This window comes from Carcharodon carcharias, chromosome 2 (genome assembly GCF_017639515.1).
Source record: "Carcharodon carcharias isolate sCarCar2 chromosome 2, sCarCar2.pri, whole genome shotgun sequence".
Classification (NCBI taxonomy): Eukaryota; Metazoa; Chordata; class Chondrichthyes; order Lamniformes; family Lamnidae; genus Carcharodon; species Carcharodon carcharias.
Genome location: NC_054468.1, coordinates 9,433,732 through 9,449,556, shown reverse-complemented (window position 1 = coordinate 9,449,556; position 15,825 = coordinate 9,433,732). Strand labels below are relative to the sequence as shown.

Genomic DNA, 15,825 nt, shown 5'->3' with positions numbered 1-15,825 from the left:
GTGACAGACCCGTCCCCACCAGTACTGTACCCCAGTGTTATACACTGACAGACCTCTCCCCACCAGTACTGTACCCCAGTGTTATACAGTGACAGACCTGTCCCCACCAGTACTGTACCTCAGTGTTATACAGTGACAGACCTGTCCCCACCAGTATTGTACTCCAGTGTTATACAGTGACAGACCTGTCCCCACCAGTACTGTACCACAGTGTTATACAGTGACAGACCCGTCCCCACCAGTACTGTACCCCAGTGTTATACAGTGACAGACCCATCCCCACCAATACTGTACCCCAGTGTTATACAATGACAGACCTGTCCCCACCTGTACTGTACCCCAGTGTTATACAGTGACAGACCTGTCCCCACCAGTACTGTACCTCAGTGCTATACAGTGACAGACCTGTCCCCACCAGTACTCTACCCCATTGTTATACAGAGACAGACCCGTCCCCTCCAATACTGTACCCATGTTATATACAGTGACAGACTTTTAACCTCTCTTTATGTACCCCAGTGTTTTCCCATAGTCAAACAGAAAATTCCTGTAGGTGTTTTGATAATTTCAATATTGACAGACAGACCTATTGCCAGACAGTGTTTTAACCTAGTATTTGTTCGGTTCTTAAAAGTATTTTTAGAGGCACCTGCTTAGAACACAAAGATAGATAGGAAATTAAGTTGTGGAGAGGGCAAAAAGAGGTACAAATAAATTAAGTGAGTGTGCAAAAATCTAACAAATGGTGCATAATGTGGGCAAATTTAAATTGTCCATTTTGGCAGGAAGAATAAAAAAAGAAGCTTATCTAAATGGTGAGAGATTGCAGAGCTCTGAGATGCAGAGGGATCTGGGTGTCCTCGTGCATGAATCACAAAAGGTTAGTATGCAGGCACAGCAATTAGTTAGGAAAGCTAATAGAATCTGGAGGTGGTGGCACCGGACTAGCACTCCAGGGAGAGCCAGGATAATGCTCTGGGAACCCAGGTTCAAATCCCACCTTGCCAGATGGCAAAATTTGAATTCATGAAAAACCTGGAACTAGAAGTCTAATGATGACCATGAAACCAGTGCTGATTGTTGTAAAAAGGCCATCTGGTTCACTAATGTCATTTAGAGAAGGAAATCTGCTGTCCTTACCTGGCCTGGCCTACATTGCTCTCCTCATTTGAGGAAGGATGTGAATGCATTAGAAGCAGTTCTGAGAAGCTTTACCAGATTAATACCTGGACAGGTTGCCTTATGAGGAAAGGTTGGACAGGGTAGGCTTGTATCTGCTGGAGTTTAGAAGAGTAAGAGGTGACTTGATTGAAACATATAAGATCCTGAGAGGTCTTTTCGGGGTGGAGAATCTGTTTAAAAATAAGGGGTTGTCCATTTAAGACAGAGATGAGGCAAATTTTTTCTCCTCATAGGGTTGTGAGTCTTTGGAACTCTCTTCCTCAAAAGGTGGTGGAAGCAGAGTCTTTGAATATTTTTAAGGCAGAGCTAGATAGATTCTTGACCATTGAAGTGGTCACTCAGTTGTATCAAACCCACTACCAGTGATTCAAGGTGGCCCCATCCCCAACTTCTTGAGGTAATAAACACCAGCAACGGCCACATCCAGAGGGTGAATAATGAGAGATAGAGTTATCGTGGAAAATGCAAGCGAGAAATGAAACTATAGATTGCAAACTGAGTTAATATCATTTTGCACAAATGTAATTGGCTCAACCAACAATCTAGCTCTTCGTCTCTTCCCTATGGGAAATCATTAGAATAGGCGATCACAGGCCCTTACCCACCAATACTAAAATCACAACAGCAGCAGCCAAGGATCAGGGACCCAGGAATTGGCTGTTATGTTTTATTCTTTCACAGGATGTGGATGTTGCTGGCTAGGCCAGCATTTATTGCCCATCCCTAGTTGCCCTTGAGGTGGTGGTGGTGAGCTGCCTTCTTGAGCCGCTGCAGCCCCTGTGGCGTAGGTACACCCACAGTGCAGTTAGGGAGGGAGTTCCAGGATTTTGACCCAGCGACAGTGAAGGAACGGCCGATATATTTCCGAGTCAGGATGGTGAGTGACTTGGAGGAAAACTTACAGGTGGTGGTGTTCCCATGTGTTTGCTGCCCTTGTCCTTCTAGGTGATAGAGGTCATGGGTTTGGAGCCTTTGGTGAGTTGCTGCAGTGCTTCTTGAAGATGGCACACACTGCTGCCACTGTGAGTCGGTGGTGGAGGGAGTGAATTTTGAAGGTGGTGGATGGGGTGCCAGTCAAGTGGGCTGCTTTCTCCTGGATGCTGCTGAGTTTCGTGGGAATTTATGGGAGGGTGCTGGGGCAGTGAGTTCCCAGCTACAGCACATGGTTGGGAAAAATCCTCCGACCTGTGATTTTGGCAATGCATTTCCCTGCGTTGGTTGACATCCACACTTTGCTTATTATCACAAGTTTAAAAATCCAAAGTAACATGGCCTTAACCCTTACACTGCTGAATATTACACAGTAATTCTGCATAGTTACACAGTGAGCAATCCTTACCCTGCCAAATAAACGGCAACTCCATGCAGTTAGTGACTAACCCTTACCCTACTGATTTAACTGTATCCCCATACGGCTACACAGTGAGTAATACTTAATCCAGTGAATAAGCAGCAGCTCTGCACAGTTTGAGTGCGTAATCCTTACCCACACAATCATAGCATGGTTACAGCACAAAAGGGGGCATTTCAGGCTATTCAGTCCATGTCGGCTCTCTGCAAGGGCAGTTTAGCTTGCCCCAACTCCCCCCCCCCACCCCCCGCCACCAAACTCCCTGTCGCCCTGCAACATTTCTCTCTTCAGGTGCTTATTGAATTCCTGCTGGAAAGCCACAATTGGATCTGCCTCCACCACACTCTCAGGGAGTGCATTCCAGGTCCTAACCACTCGCTGCACAAAAAATATTTTCCGCATGTCGACTTTGCTTCTTTTGCCAATCACCTGAAATCCGTGTCCTCTGGTGCTTGACCCTTTTCCCGATGAAACAATTTCCCCCTACCTACTCTGTCCAAACACTTCACGATTTTGAACACTTTTATTAAATCTCCTCTCAGCCTTCTCTTTTTTAATTTATACTTTCATGGGATGTGGGCTTCGCTGGCTGGGCCAGCATTTATTGCCCATTCCTAATTGCCCTTGAGCAGGTGGTGGTGAGCTGCCTTCTTGAACCGCTGCAGTCCCTGTGGTATAGGTACACCCACAGTGCTGTTAGGGAGGGAGTTCCAGGATTTTGATCCAGTGACGGTGAAGGAACGGTGATATATTTCCAAGTTAAGATGGTGCGTGACTTGGGGAACTTCCAGGTGGTGGTGTTCCCATGTGTCTGATGCCCTTGTCCTTCTAGATGGTAATGGTCGTGGGTTTGGAAGGTGCTGTCTAAGGAGCCTTGGTGAGTTGCTGTAGTGCATCTTGTAGATGGTACACACTGCTGCTACTGTGCGTTGGTGGTGGAGAGAGTGAATGTTTAAGGTGGTGGGTGGGTTGCCAATGAAACGGCATCTTTGTCCTGGATGGTGTCAAGCATCGAGTGTTGTTTGAGCCACACCCATCCAGGCAAGTGGGGAGCGTTCCATCACACTCCTGACTTGTGCATTGTAGATAATGGACAGGCCTTGGGGAGTCAGGTGAGTTACTTGCTGCAGGATTCCCAGCCTCTGACCTGCTCTTGTACCCACAGTATTTATATGACTAGTCCAGTTCAGTTTCTAATTAATGCTAACCCCCCAGGATGTTGTTAGTGAGGGATTCAGTCATGGTAATGCCATTGAATTTCACGAGGAGATGATTAGATTCTCTCTTCTTGGAGGCAGTCATCGCTTGTGTGGCTCAAATGTTACTTGCCACTTATCATTCCAAGCCTGGATATTGTCCAGGTCTTGCTGCATTTGGACATGGACTGCTTCAGTATCTGGGGAGTCTTGAATGGTGCTGAACATTGTGCAATCATCAGCGAACATCCCCACTTCTGACCTTATGATGGAAGGAAGGTCATTGATGAAGCAGCTGAAGATGGTTGGACACTATCCTAAGGAATTTCTAGGCCCAGACGTCTTCAGCTGCTTCATCAATAAATGTCCCTCCAAAATAAGGTCAGAAATAGTGATGTTCATTGATGATTGCACAAGGTTCAGCCCTATTTTTCTCTAAGGAGAACAGTCCCAGCTTCTCCAATCTATTCACATAACTGAAATTCCTGATCCCTTGAGCCATTCCTGTGAATCTTTTCCACACCTTCTCTAAACTTTCACATCCTTTCTCAAGTCTGGAGCCCAGAATTCAACAGAATACTCAAGTTGAGGCTGAACCAGAGTTTTATAAAAGTTCAATATAACTTATTTGCTTTTATACTCTATGCCACTATTTATAAAGCCCCAGAATCCTGTGTGCCTCTTCAATCACTTTCTCAACCTGCCCAGCCACTTTCAACAATTTATGCAAATGCCCTCCGATCTCTCTGCTCCTGCACCCCCTTCATAATTGTACCCTTTATTTGATATTGCCTGTCCTCAATCTTCCTACCAAAATGTATCACTTCACACCTCCCTGCATTAAACCTCATCTATGTCCTCTTGAAGTCCATCACTATGCGACTTACAGCTCACAATACTCACAAGTTTTGTGCCATCTACAATTTTTTAAATTGTGCCTTGCACACCCACGTCTAGGTCATTAGTATCGGTCAAGACAAGCAGAGGTCCTGGTACAGACCCAATGAGGGGAACCTCATTGTTTTTCTGACTGGAGGAAGGTATACAACCAATCACCACGGCTCTGATTCTTGTTCCTCAGCCAATGCTGTATCCCGCTCTCAATGTCCTTTTATTCCATTGAGTTTAACTTTGATAAAATGCCATGTAATAGGCTTCTCAGCAAACACCTTTTGGAAGTCCACGTACATCACATCTATGGCTTTACCCTCATCAACCTTCTCTCTCAGCTCATCAAAAAAACTCAATCAAGTTATTAAACATGATTTGCCTTTAATAAGTATATGCTGGCTCTACTTTGCACTTGTCCAAGCAACTGTTAACTTTGTCCCAGATTATGGCCAGAATTTTCCAGCTCCACTGTGGCAGGACCAGCAAGACATCGAAATCTCTGTTCATGTCGGCGGGGACCGGAAGATCCTTCGGCATTAGGGGCTGGGAAATATTCCAGCCTATCATTCCCAAAAGCTTTCCTACATTGGAGGTTAAACCAACTTGGTTAAACTTAGCCTGGTCAATAATCAGCAACTCCTTGGAGCAGTTAGAAGGCGTTAAATGCAGGGCAGAAACTGCGAATAGTTAAGGTGATGATTTCAAACAGAAAAGAGATATTCTGATGGGGTGAGAGTTAGATCTGAGTAGTTGATAGGTAACAGGGTGCAGTGGATGGAATGTATACGGGTTTTCAGAAGACGTTCGATAAAGTTTCTCACAGGGAGCTTGCTAGAATAATTCAGTTATGTGGTATGACAGACAACGGATAGGGAGTTACTCAGTGGGCCTGGTGAACAGGTGTTCCTCGGATTGGACAAGGAACACAAAGGCACAAGAATTAGGAGGAATAGTTCAGCTCCTCAAGCCTGCTCCACCATTTGATAAGATCATGATTGATCGGACTGTGGCCTTAAACCCATTTTCCTGTCAGCCTACCATAACCCTTGACTCTCCTGTGACCAAACATCTAACTCAGCCTTGAATGTATTCGATGACCCAGCCTCCACTGCTCCATGGGGAAGAGAATTCCACAGAATAACAGCCCTCTGAGAGAAAAAAAATTCTCCTCATCTCAGTCTTAAATGGGAGACACCTAATTTTTTTAAACTGTGCTCCCTGGTTCTAGACTCCACAACTATAAATGGAAGAATTGTACATAAGGGGTCAGAGTAGGATTTACTTCCACTTCCGAAATCTACAGGTTATTTGGACTCCAGCATAAGGAGCCCAATTTTAAAATTAGCTGATGACACAAAAGGAGGTGCTTTGGCCAACAGCCAAGAGGATGGTAAAACACACAAGATTGTGACAAGTTAGTGGAATTGGCAGGTATAATTTAACACAGATTGGGAGCATAAACCACAATGCAATAATGCTGAATAATAGGGAACTCAGGGGTTCTTGCAGTTAATTTCCTGAAAGTACAGATTACAGGTAAATAAAGTCATATAAAAACAAATAGAATTTTGTGTGTTGCAGAAAGGAACACAGCGTACAAGAGTTAAGTAAATAATGATGATGATTTGGCTACACCACAGCTAGAGAGCGGTGTGTCATTTTAGGCATCCCAATTACAGAAAGGGCATTAGAACCACAGTGTGTGGATTCAGTAGAAGGAGACCAAGGATATGAAGCTATGATTAAGAAGAGTGACTAAGATCCTGGGGCTATTGCCACTGTAGCAAAGAAGGTCAGGAAGAGAGTTAAGAGTTTTTTTTTAAATTTTGAAGGGTTTTGATGAGAGAGTTGACGAAGGTGGGTTTCTCTGGTTGGGGAGTCAGTGATGAGAATCCTTCAACTTGAAACTGTTCTCAAAACAGTAAGGAGGGAGATTTGGAGAAGTTTCTTTACCTGGAGAGTTATTGGAGCATGGAATTGTGACTGGCTGAGGCAGAGATCATTGCATCATTTCAGAGAAAATGGGATACATATTGAGGGGCAATGGGCTTAATGCAGGGCAATGTGGAGAGAGGGCACAGAGCAGTGGGATTAGCTTAGGAGTTGATACAGGGTTATTTGGAGAGAGTGCGGTGCAGCGAGATAGATTTGGAGGTTGAAACAGGACTATGTGGAGAGAATGAGGCAGTGGATTTAGATTAGGGGTTGAGACAGGCGTATGTGGGGTACTGGGATTAGTTCAGGAATTTATTCAGGACTATGTAGAGAGCATGGGTCAGTGAGATTAGTTTGGGATTGATGCAGAGCTATGGAGAGACAGCAGGGCAATGGGAGTGTTTTGGATTCCTCTAACAAAGAGCCAGCACCAACACAATGGGCCAAGTGGCTTCCTCCTGTGCTGGAAACCTTGAGGCCCAATGAAGCTTAAAACCCAACAAATCAGCAAATGGGTAAGAAATCACTGCAGCCAATAAACAAAGAATTCAGTCAAAATATTTTTGAAACTAACACCTTGGATTCTCGACCAAGATAAGGATTTGCTATGGAAATTAGCTTTGTAACATAATTTAAAACAAAACATTTTAAAAGTTGCCCCATTTACAAAGAAGTTATTATAATTAAATATCCTATTCTGGTTACTGGGTTAGGAATGTCTCATATAACGATTGTAATGTGGTCACCTGCACCAAGCCTCAAGCCCATGTAAGGTCACCAGATTCCTCACCCAAAGTGACCCAGCCCAGCAGCTCATGACATGTCTGCTTGTGCAATTTATTAAAAGTGACCACAGAACGAGCCATTCGCAGAGCATGCCAGGACTTGCTATTGGTACATTTCCAATCTGGTGCATCAAAGAAAAGTGCGAAAGATAGCATCAGGGAAACTATTATTAGAATCAGCTAAATTAAATTTGATTTGTGGGCATAAAAGCTCAAAACAAGGTGAAACATTAATTCCAGCTTTTCCCTGAGATCGAAAGTAAGAAACGTCTCATAACATGCTGTCTGATTTCCCCCATAAATACACACAGAAGGAAGCCAAACAAGCCAACAGCTGATGAAACCTGAAACTCCGAAATTACTTTGGCAGAAGCAACGTTATACTTAATAATGAATTCGAAATGGTTGCAGAAACTGATTCCCTTTTGTTGGTCTACGCTCAGAACTCAAAAACAACCATTACTCAATAAAATAAACAAGTGGCAAACACTGCACCCATTCTGCAGGTTTTGAGTTATTGCCTTGATTTAAGCTGAACATTTTGATAAACCCCCAGGACAACACGACGATTGAGGGAATGCTTGAAATCGCAAGGGCAAGAAGAACTCTTAAAAAAGTGACATCCAGAGAAGAAAAGGTCAGTGTTTCCGCCATTTGATCAGAGCTGATAAGCTACAAGAGATCTCGTCCAGACGACGTGGCGGGCGGCAGCAGAAAGAGGGGTCGAACTCGGCGTCGCTGGATGACAGGATTTCACAGAGCGGTTGCAGACGAGTTACAGCGGCTGTGAAGGAAGGTGCAAGACAGGCAAGTGTGACATCCCAGGACAGCGGATCTCCTGGGAGGAGCAGCTACAAGCAGCAGCAGCAGCAGCAGCAGCAGCAGCACGCAGCGGGGTGGTTGCAGAGAATGAAATAAAGATGAAAATTTGGTTCATGAGTTTACGGTTTTTTTTGGCATTTGTTAAAAAAAATACAAACCTTGAGAGAGTAAAAATAGCTGCTCCCTGTATTACATCCATTTGGAATTAACAATTGCTGTTTGAGTGAGAAAACCATGATGTATAGATTTCTTCCAGAGGAAATCGAAAGGCATTCTGACTATATTCTTCTCGCATTGAGTCTTCTGGTTCTGCCAGGGTTGCAGGTTCGTTAACTCATGCACCTGCCTCTTGCAGGACAGTTTTCTCTCACACACACACACACACACACACACACAAATCTCAGCGCAATTGCCAGGTGAACCTGGCAAAAACTCAAGTCACCTGGCCTTGGTGAATTCCACCACTTCTATCCCAACTGGGTAAAAATCCGACAGGATCTACAATTCTGCTTCCACCAAGTTATCATTCAGGCAGAGGAGGTGGAAAATCATCCCCATTATTTACAATCGTAAACTAAGATTCTGTTGGGACTGGACTGATCACCTTGAACTGACCATCCACCAAATATTGGTTGCTGGAGTCTGGCTCTGAGCTGCCTTTAGTGTGTTAAACATCGCCCTTTAACTTCTGGGGACCAGCATTAAAAAAACCCCAATTCACAGACTGAAATTCTACTCTCACGCTGGAAAAGAAAGTGGAATCAATCTGTACCTGCCGTGGGAGTGTTTGATGGGACAGTGTAGAGGGAGTTTTACTCTGTATCTAACCCCATGCTGTACCAGTCCTGGGAGTTTGATGGGGACGGTGTAGAGGGAGTTTTACTCTGTATCTAACCCCGTGCTGTACCTGTCCTGGGAGTGTTTGATGGGGACAGTGTAGAGGGAGCTTTACTCTGCATCTAACCCCGTGCTGCACCTGTCCTGGGAGTGTTTGAAGGGGACAGTGTGGAGGGAACTTTACTCTGTATCTAACCCCATGTTGTACCTGTCCCGGGGGTGTTTGACGGGGACAGTGTAGAGGGAGCTTTACTCTGTATCTAACCCCGTGCTGTACCTGTCCTGGGAGTGTTTGATGGGGACGGTGTAGAGGGAGCTTTACTCTGTATCTAACCCCGTGCTGTACCTGTCCTGGGAGTGTTTGATGGAGACAGTGTAGAGGGAGCTTTACTCTGTTTCTAACCCCGTGCTGTACCTGTCCTGGGAGTGTTTGATGGGGACAGTGTAGAGGGCGCTTTACTCTGTATCTAACCCTGTGCTGTACCTGTCCTGGGAGTGTTTGATGGGGACAGTGTAGAGGGCGCTTTACTCTGTATCTAACCCCAGGCTGTACCTGTCCTGGGAGTGTTTGATGGGGACAGTGTAGTGGGAGCTTTAATCAGTATCTAACCCCGTGCTGTACCTGTCCTGGGAGTGTTTGATGGGACCGTGTAGAGGGGGCTTTACTCTGTATCTAACCCCGTGCTGTACCTGTCCTGGGGGTGTTTGATGGGGACAGTATACAGAGAGCTTTACTCTTATCTAACTCCATGTTGTACCTGTCCTGGGAGTGTTTGATGGAGACAGTGTAGAGGGAGCTTTACTCTGTATCTAACCCCGTGCTGTACCTGTCCTGGGAGTGTTTGATGGAGACAGTGTAGAGGGAGCTTTACTCTGTATCTAACTCCGAGCTGTACCTGTCCTGGGAGTGTTTGATGGGGACAATGTAGAGGGAGATTTACTCTGTATCTATACTGTGCTTGTACTTGTCCTGGGAGTGTTTGATCAGGACAGTGTAGAGGGGGTTTTACTCTATATCTAACCCCATGCTGTACCTGTCCTGGGAGTGTTTGATGGGGATGGTGTAGAGGGCGCTTTACTCTGTATCTAACCCCATAGTGTACCTGTCCTGGGACTGTTTGATGGGGACAGTGTAGAGGGGGTTTTACTCTATATCTAACCCCATGCTGTACCTGTCCTGGGAGTGTTTGATGGGGATGGTGTAGAGGGCGCTTTACTCTGTATCCAACCCCATAGTGTACCTGTCCTGGGACTGTTTGATGGGGACAGTGTAGAGGGGGTTTTACTCTATATCTAACCCCGTGCTGTACCTGTCCTGGTAGTGTTTGATGGGGATGGTGTAGAGGGAGTTTTACTCTGTATCGAACTCCGTGCTGTACCTGTTCTGGGAGTGTTTGATGGGGACAGTGTAGAGGGACCTTTACTCTGTATCTAACCCTGTGCTGTACCTGTCCTGGGAGTGTTTGATGGGGACAGTGTAGAGGGACCTTTACTCTGTATCTAACCCTGTGCTGTACACCTCCTGGGAGTGTTTGATGGGGACAGTGTAGAGGGAGCTTTACTCTGTATCTAACCCCGTGCTGTACCTGTCCTGGGAGTGTTTGACGGGGACAGTGTAGAGGGAGCTTTACTCTGTATCTAACCCCGTGCTGTACCTGTCCTGGGAGTGTTTGATGGGGACAGTGTAGAAGTAGCTTTACTCTGTATCTAACCCTGTGCTGTACCTGTCCTGGGAGTGTTTGATGGGGACAGTGTAGAGGGAGCTTTACTCTGTATCTAACCCCGTGCTGTACCTGTCCTGGGAGTGTTTGATGGGACAGTGTAGAGGGAGATTTACTCGGTATCTAACCCTGTGCTGTACCTCTCCTGGGAGTGTTTGATGGGGACAGTGTAGAGGGAGATTTACTCTGTATCCAACCCCCTTCTGTCTCTGTCCAGGCAGTGTTTGATGGGGACAGTGTCGAGGGACTTTACTCTCTATCTAACCGTGTTCTATCCCTGTCCTGGGAGTGTTTGATGGGGACAGTGTAGAGGGAGCTTTACTCTGTATCTAACCCTGTGCTGTACCTGCCCTGGGAGTGTTTGACGGGGACAGTGTAGAGGGGGCTTTACTCTGTATCTAACCCCGTGCTGTACCTGTCCTGGGAGTGTTTGATGGGGACAGTGTAGAGGGAGTTTTACTCTGTATCTAACCCCGTGCTGTACCTGTCCTGGGAGTGTTTGATGGGGACAGTGTAGAGGGAGCTTTACTCTGTATCTAACCCCGTGCTGTACCTGTCCTGGGAGTGTTTGATGGGGACAGTGTAGAGGGAGCTTTACTCTGTATCTAACCCCGTGCTGTACCTGTCCTGGGAGTGTTTGATGGGGACAGTGTAGAGGGAGCTTTACTCTGTATCTAACCCCGTGCTGTACCTGTCCTGGGAGTGTTTGATGGGGACAGTGTAGAAGTAGCTTTACTCTGTATCTAACCCCATGCTGTACCTGCCCTGGGAGTGTTTGATGGAGACAGTGTAGAGGGAGCTTTACTCTGTATCTAACCCCGTGCTGTACCTGTCCTGGGAGTGTTTGATGGGGACAGTTAAGAGGGAGATTTACTCTGTATCTAACCCCGTGCTGTACCTGTCCTGGGAGTGTTTGATGGGGACAGTGTAGAGGGATCATTACCCTGTATCTAACCCCGTGCTGTACCTGTCCTGGGAGTGTTTGATGGGGACAGTGTAGAGGGAGTTTTACTCTGTATCTAACCCCGTGCTGTACCTGTCCTGGGAGTGTTTGATGGGGACAGTGTAGAGGGAGCTTTACTCTGTATCTAACCCCGTGCTGTACCTGTCCTGGGAGTGTTTGACGGGGACAATGTAGATGGAGCTTTACTCTGTCTAACTCCGTGCTGTATCTGCCCTGGGAGTGTTTGATGGGACAATGTAGGTTGTGGGTTTAAGTCCCACTCCAAACTTGATCACACAATCTGTGCTGACAGTACCAGTTCAATGCCAAGGGAGTGCTACACTATCAGAAATGCCCTTTCAGATGAGATGTCCAGCCAAGGCCCTTCTCAGGAGGACAGAAATGATCCCACACTATTCCGACGGGTGGTGGAATTCTCCGCGGCTCCCTAATGTCCTGATATTTATCCGGCATCATCACTGATCTGTTTGTACATTGCTGGGGATCTTGCTGTGCTCAAAATGGCTGTCACGTTTCCTGCATTCCGACAGAGACCACACTTCAAAAAGTGCTTCAGTGGCCGCAACGTGCTTTTGATGTCACGAAAGGCGCTATAGAAATGTAAGTCTTTTTATGTTTCCCCCCCCCTCCTCCCCTCCTCCCAGCTGCGATGCAGCGCCTCCAGCTGGGAGAAATGTGCCAGGGCCCGCTCGGGGTGGGAGTGGTCCAACCATGAGGAAGAGGTGGGCTGAGGTGAGGGACCAGAACAAAAAAGCGAGTCGAAAAGAGAGGGTGACACCAGAGCGAGAGGGTATGAAGATTCAGCTTGGCAGAACCAGGGGGGGTGGGGGTGGGGGGTGAAATTCCACCATTCTCCTGCCACAACCCCCCCCCCCCCACAACTCCTTCCCCCGAGAGAATCCCAGCCCTTTGTCTTGTTACCTGTCAGTTAATCGCCTCAAATTCTTTTTAAATCATATTCCCAGTCCAAATCTCCAATGAATTCAGCCCCCCTTTCAGTATAAAAGCTCAAACAGTGACATTCCATCATCACTGACTTCAATAATCCTGGCACTGACTCAAGGCACAAATATTTGTGAAAGTACGTTTTATAGTTAAAATAATTAAAAAGACGCGACTCTCAGGACACAACGACTCAATTTCTCTTCCACCCCCACCCCAAAACTTGTCCGGGGAGAGAAACCTGTCACATTTTAATCTCCTTTTCATTAACTTTTTCAAGCTTTGCCAGCTCAGGAGAGAGAGGGAGAGAGAGAGAGAGAGAGAGAGAAAGACTGGGGACGTGGAATAGCTGAAATTGATCACCACGAACGATCTGGTCTGAAACTGACCCAGGGAATTGACAGGCAAACTGCTGGAAAACCTGTATATGGAGGAACTGATGATTAAGAAACGCTTCTCTCGAAATGTAGCAGGGTTTTTTTTAAAAAAAAAACAAAACTGGGTGAAATAAAACAGATTCAAATACAGGCACAAAGAACGAACTCAGCCACTGGAACTGGGTGGGGGGGGGGGGGGGTGGTGGTGGTGGTGGAGGTGGGAACAATGACAGGACCAGAAAATATTTTAAAAATGAACTTTTGAAAACTTCACATGATGCAGATCCTTCTTTTCTCTCTCTTTTCTGGAGAATCAGACTATTATTTCTACTTAAAAAGGAGCGGAAATGTAAATATTTTTTTTAAAAAAATTCTCTGCCCGTCTCTCTCTCTTCCTCCAATATGCCCCATAGATCCAGAGTTCTTTATATATTTTTTTTTAAAAAAACCCCTGTAGGCTGTAGATTTTGGTTAAGTGTCTGGGACCGCGAGCGACACCTGATGCTATCTGGACGCAGACTCAAGCCCTCCCCAGCCCAGCTCTCCCCGACTGTCTGCAATTGTCGTCTGACCTCTCAGAACCTTAGGACAATCATTCCCCCCACCCCCCTCTGTGTGTGTGTGACCCGCTCAGTTTTTGCCTAAAATAAGCAGAATTGAAGTACAGCCTTCCGATTAATTTTTCGCTCCCAACTTTATATTTCATGAGTTTTGTGTGTGTGTATAGAAATGAGGAAAGGGATTAAGAGAGAGACAAAAATGATGATTTCTATTTGAAAAAAAAACACACAAACGTTTCGACTTTTGACCTGCTCGACCTATGACTCATGTCCTCTATCAAGAGCCGAAATTTAAACAGTTCTCCCATTTTATCCTCTTTTTCATCCCCCCTCCCTCCTTCCTAAGGAATTAAGAGGAGAGAGTCTGGTTGGAATGCGAGGGTATGCTGGGAATGCAGTAACTGTGGAACACACACACACACACATACACACACAGCATTCTCCTCTGCAAAATATCTTTGATTGTGTTTTTTTAAAACAAAAGTCAGCAAACAGTACCGAAGATCGAGAAGCGAAAAATATGTTCAGTTAAGTGACAAAAGACTCATGACATTTATGACCAGAATTTCCATTTTTTTCCCCTAAGTTTTAATTCCTGCCTGGTTGATTTATAGTTTTTTAAGCGTTAAATATATAAATATATATATATATAAATATTTTAAAAGTCGATGTGGAAGAAAACATTTAAAACTGATAGAACACCAAATTGTTCCATTGCCAAAGGAATAGTCCTTTGCAATTAGCCCGAGCTCTAGACTGGAATTTATCTGGAAAAGTTGTTCGTTTCTGCCGACATTTTCCCCTCAAACTATTATGAAAAGAGGGAGGAAAATTCATTTTTAAAATCTTTCGTAACCCCGAAACCCCCTTCCCCAAATACACGTGATCAAACTCCCCGCCCGCAGACGGGGGGCAGCGGGATCGTGGGTAACAAAAGTTTTCCTTTATTTAGGAAAAGGTCGTGATTAAAAAAAAACTTTGCAAACTTTTTTTTTCTCTCTCTCCCTCTCACCCCCCACCACCACCCCCACCCCCCCCCTCCCCCCACCCACACACACCACCACCACCCCCCCAACCCCGACTCCTCCGGTCTCTGATTCAAACAGACCTGCCGGCGTCTGATCCCCACTGTCTGAACTTTTACTGCACATATTCACACAAGGAGAAAAAAAAAACCCGATCCGAACTCAATTTACTGCGAGAGGAAAAAAAAAATGAGGATACAGGGGGGAAAAAGGATGTGAATTTCAGTTCCTCTTCCTCTGCGACAGTTCACTGGGTTTTTTTTTCCTCTCTCCAAATGGGGGGTTTTCTTTCATCATTTCTTACCTTTAACTTTGTTGCTCTGTGTGTTTGTGTGTGTTTGCCCCTCGCTGGCAGTGCCTTCGATCTTCATTAAATGCCCTCAGTTACAAATCCCTTCGCTCAGACTAGGGAGGAGAATAGGGAACAGAACAGCTCTCGCCATGTTAGTGTCGTCTGGATACACATTGCAGGAGTCACTGCCCACACCTACCGTATTCAGGCTAATAGACATTCAGCCCTCAAGACAGACATTCCCACTGCTCTCCCTACACCACCACCCTCTCCCCTCACCACCCCTACCACCACCACCAAAAGAAACCCCAAACTATCTTCCTGTTTAGGATGGCTGGTTTTCAGGACCATCATTAAACTCACTGGTTTTCCCTTCCTCCCATTTATTTTCAAAAAGAGAAGAGGACAGATGTTGGTTCACTCCCGACTCCGTGGGGGATCGAGGCTCAGCCCATTATGGCCGGGAGCGGGATCCCCGTCGCTGGACCCTCCATCCCCATACCACCCGGGAGCGGGATCCCCGTCGCTGGACCCTCTCCATACCGCCCGGGGAGCAAGATCCCATGTCGCTGGACCCCTCCACCCCCGCCCCCCCCCCCCACCCCATAACACCCGGGAGCGGGATCCCCGTCGCTAGACCCTCTCCCCCCACCCCCACCCCCATATCGCCCGGGAGCGGGATCCCCGTCGCTGGATCCTCCACCCCCATACCACCCGGGAGCGGGATCCCCGTCGCTAGACCCTCCATCCCCATACCGCCCGGGAGCGGGATCCCCGTCGCTAGACACTCCACCCCCATACCACCCGGGAGCGGGATCCCCGTCGCTGAACCCCTCCACCCCCATACCGCCCTGGAGCGGGATCCCCGTCACTGGACCCCCCCCCCCCCCCCCCCCCCCCCCCCATACCGCCCGGGAGCGGGATCCCCGTCGCCCGGAGCTCCCG

General features: G+C 46.7%; 1 protein-coding gene across 1 annotated transcript in view; it reads right to left on the bottom strand.

Moving 5' to 3' along the window:
- Nucleotides 1-15,035, bottom strand: part of fndc3ba (fibronectin type III domain containing 3Ba) — a 444,633-nt gene extending 429,598 nt beyond the window's left edge. Inside the window, exon 1 of the mRNA XM_041204259.1 lies at nucleotides 14,893-15,035. The gene's annotated coding sequence lies outside the window, so the exon portion shown is untranslated. The remainder of the gene's footprint in view (nucleotides 1-14,892) is intronic.
- Nucleotides 15,036-15,825: the final 790 nt, after the last annotated feature.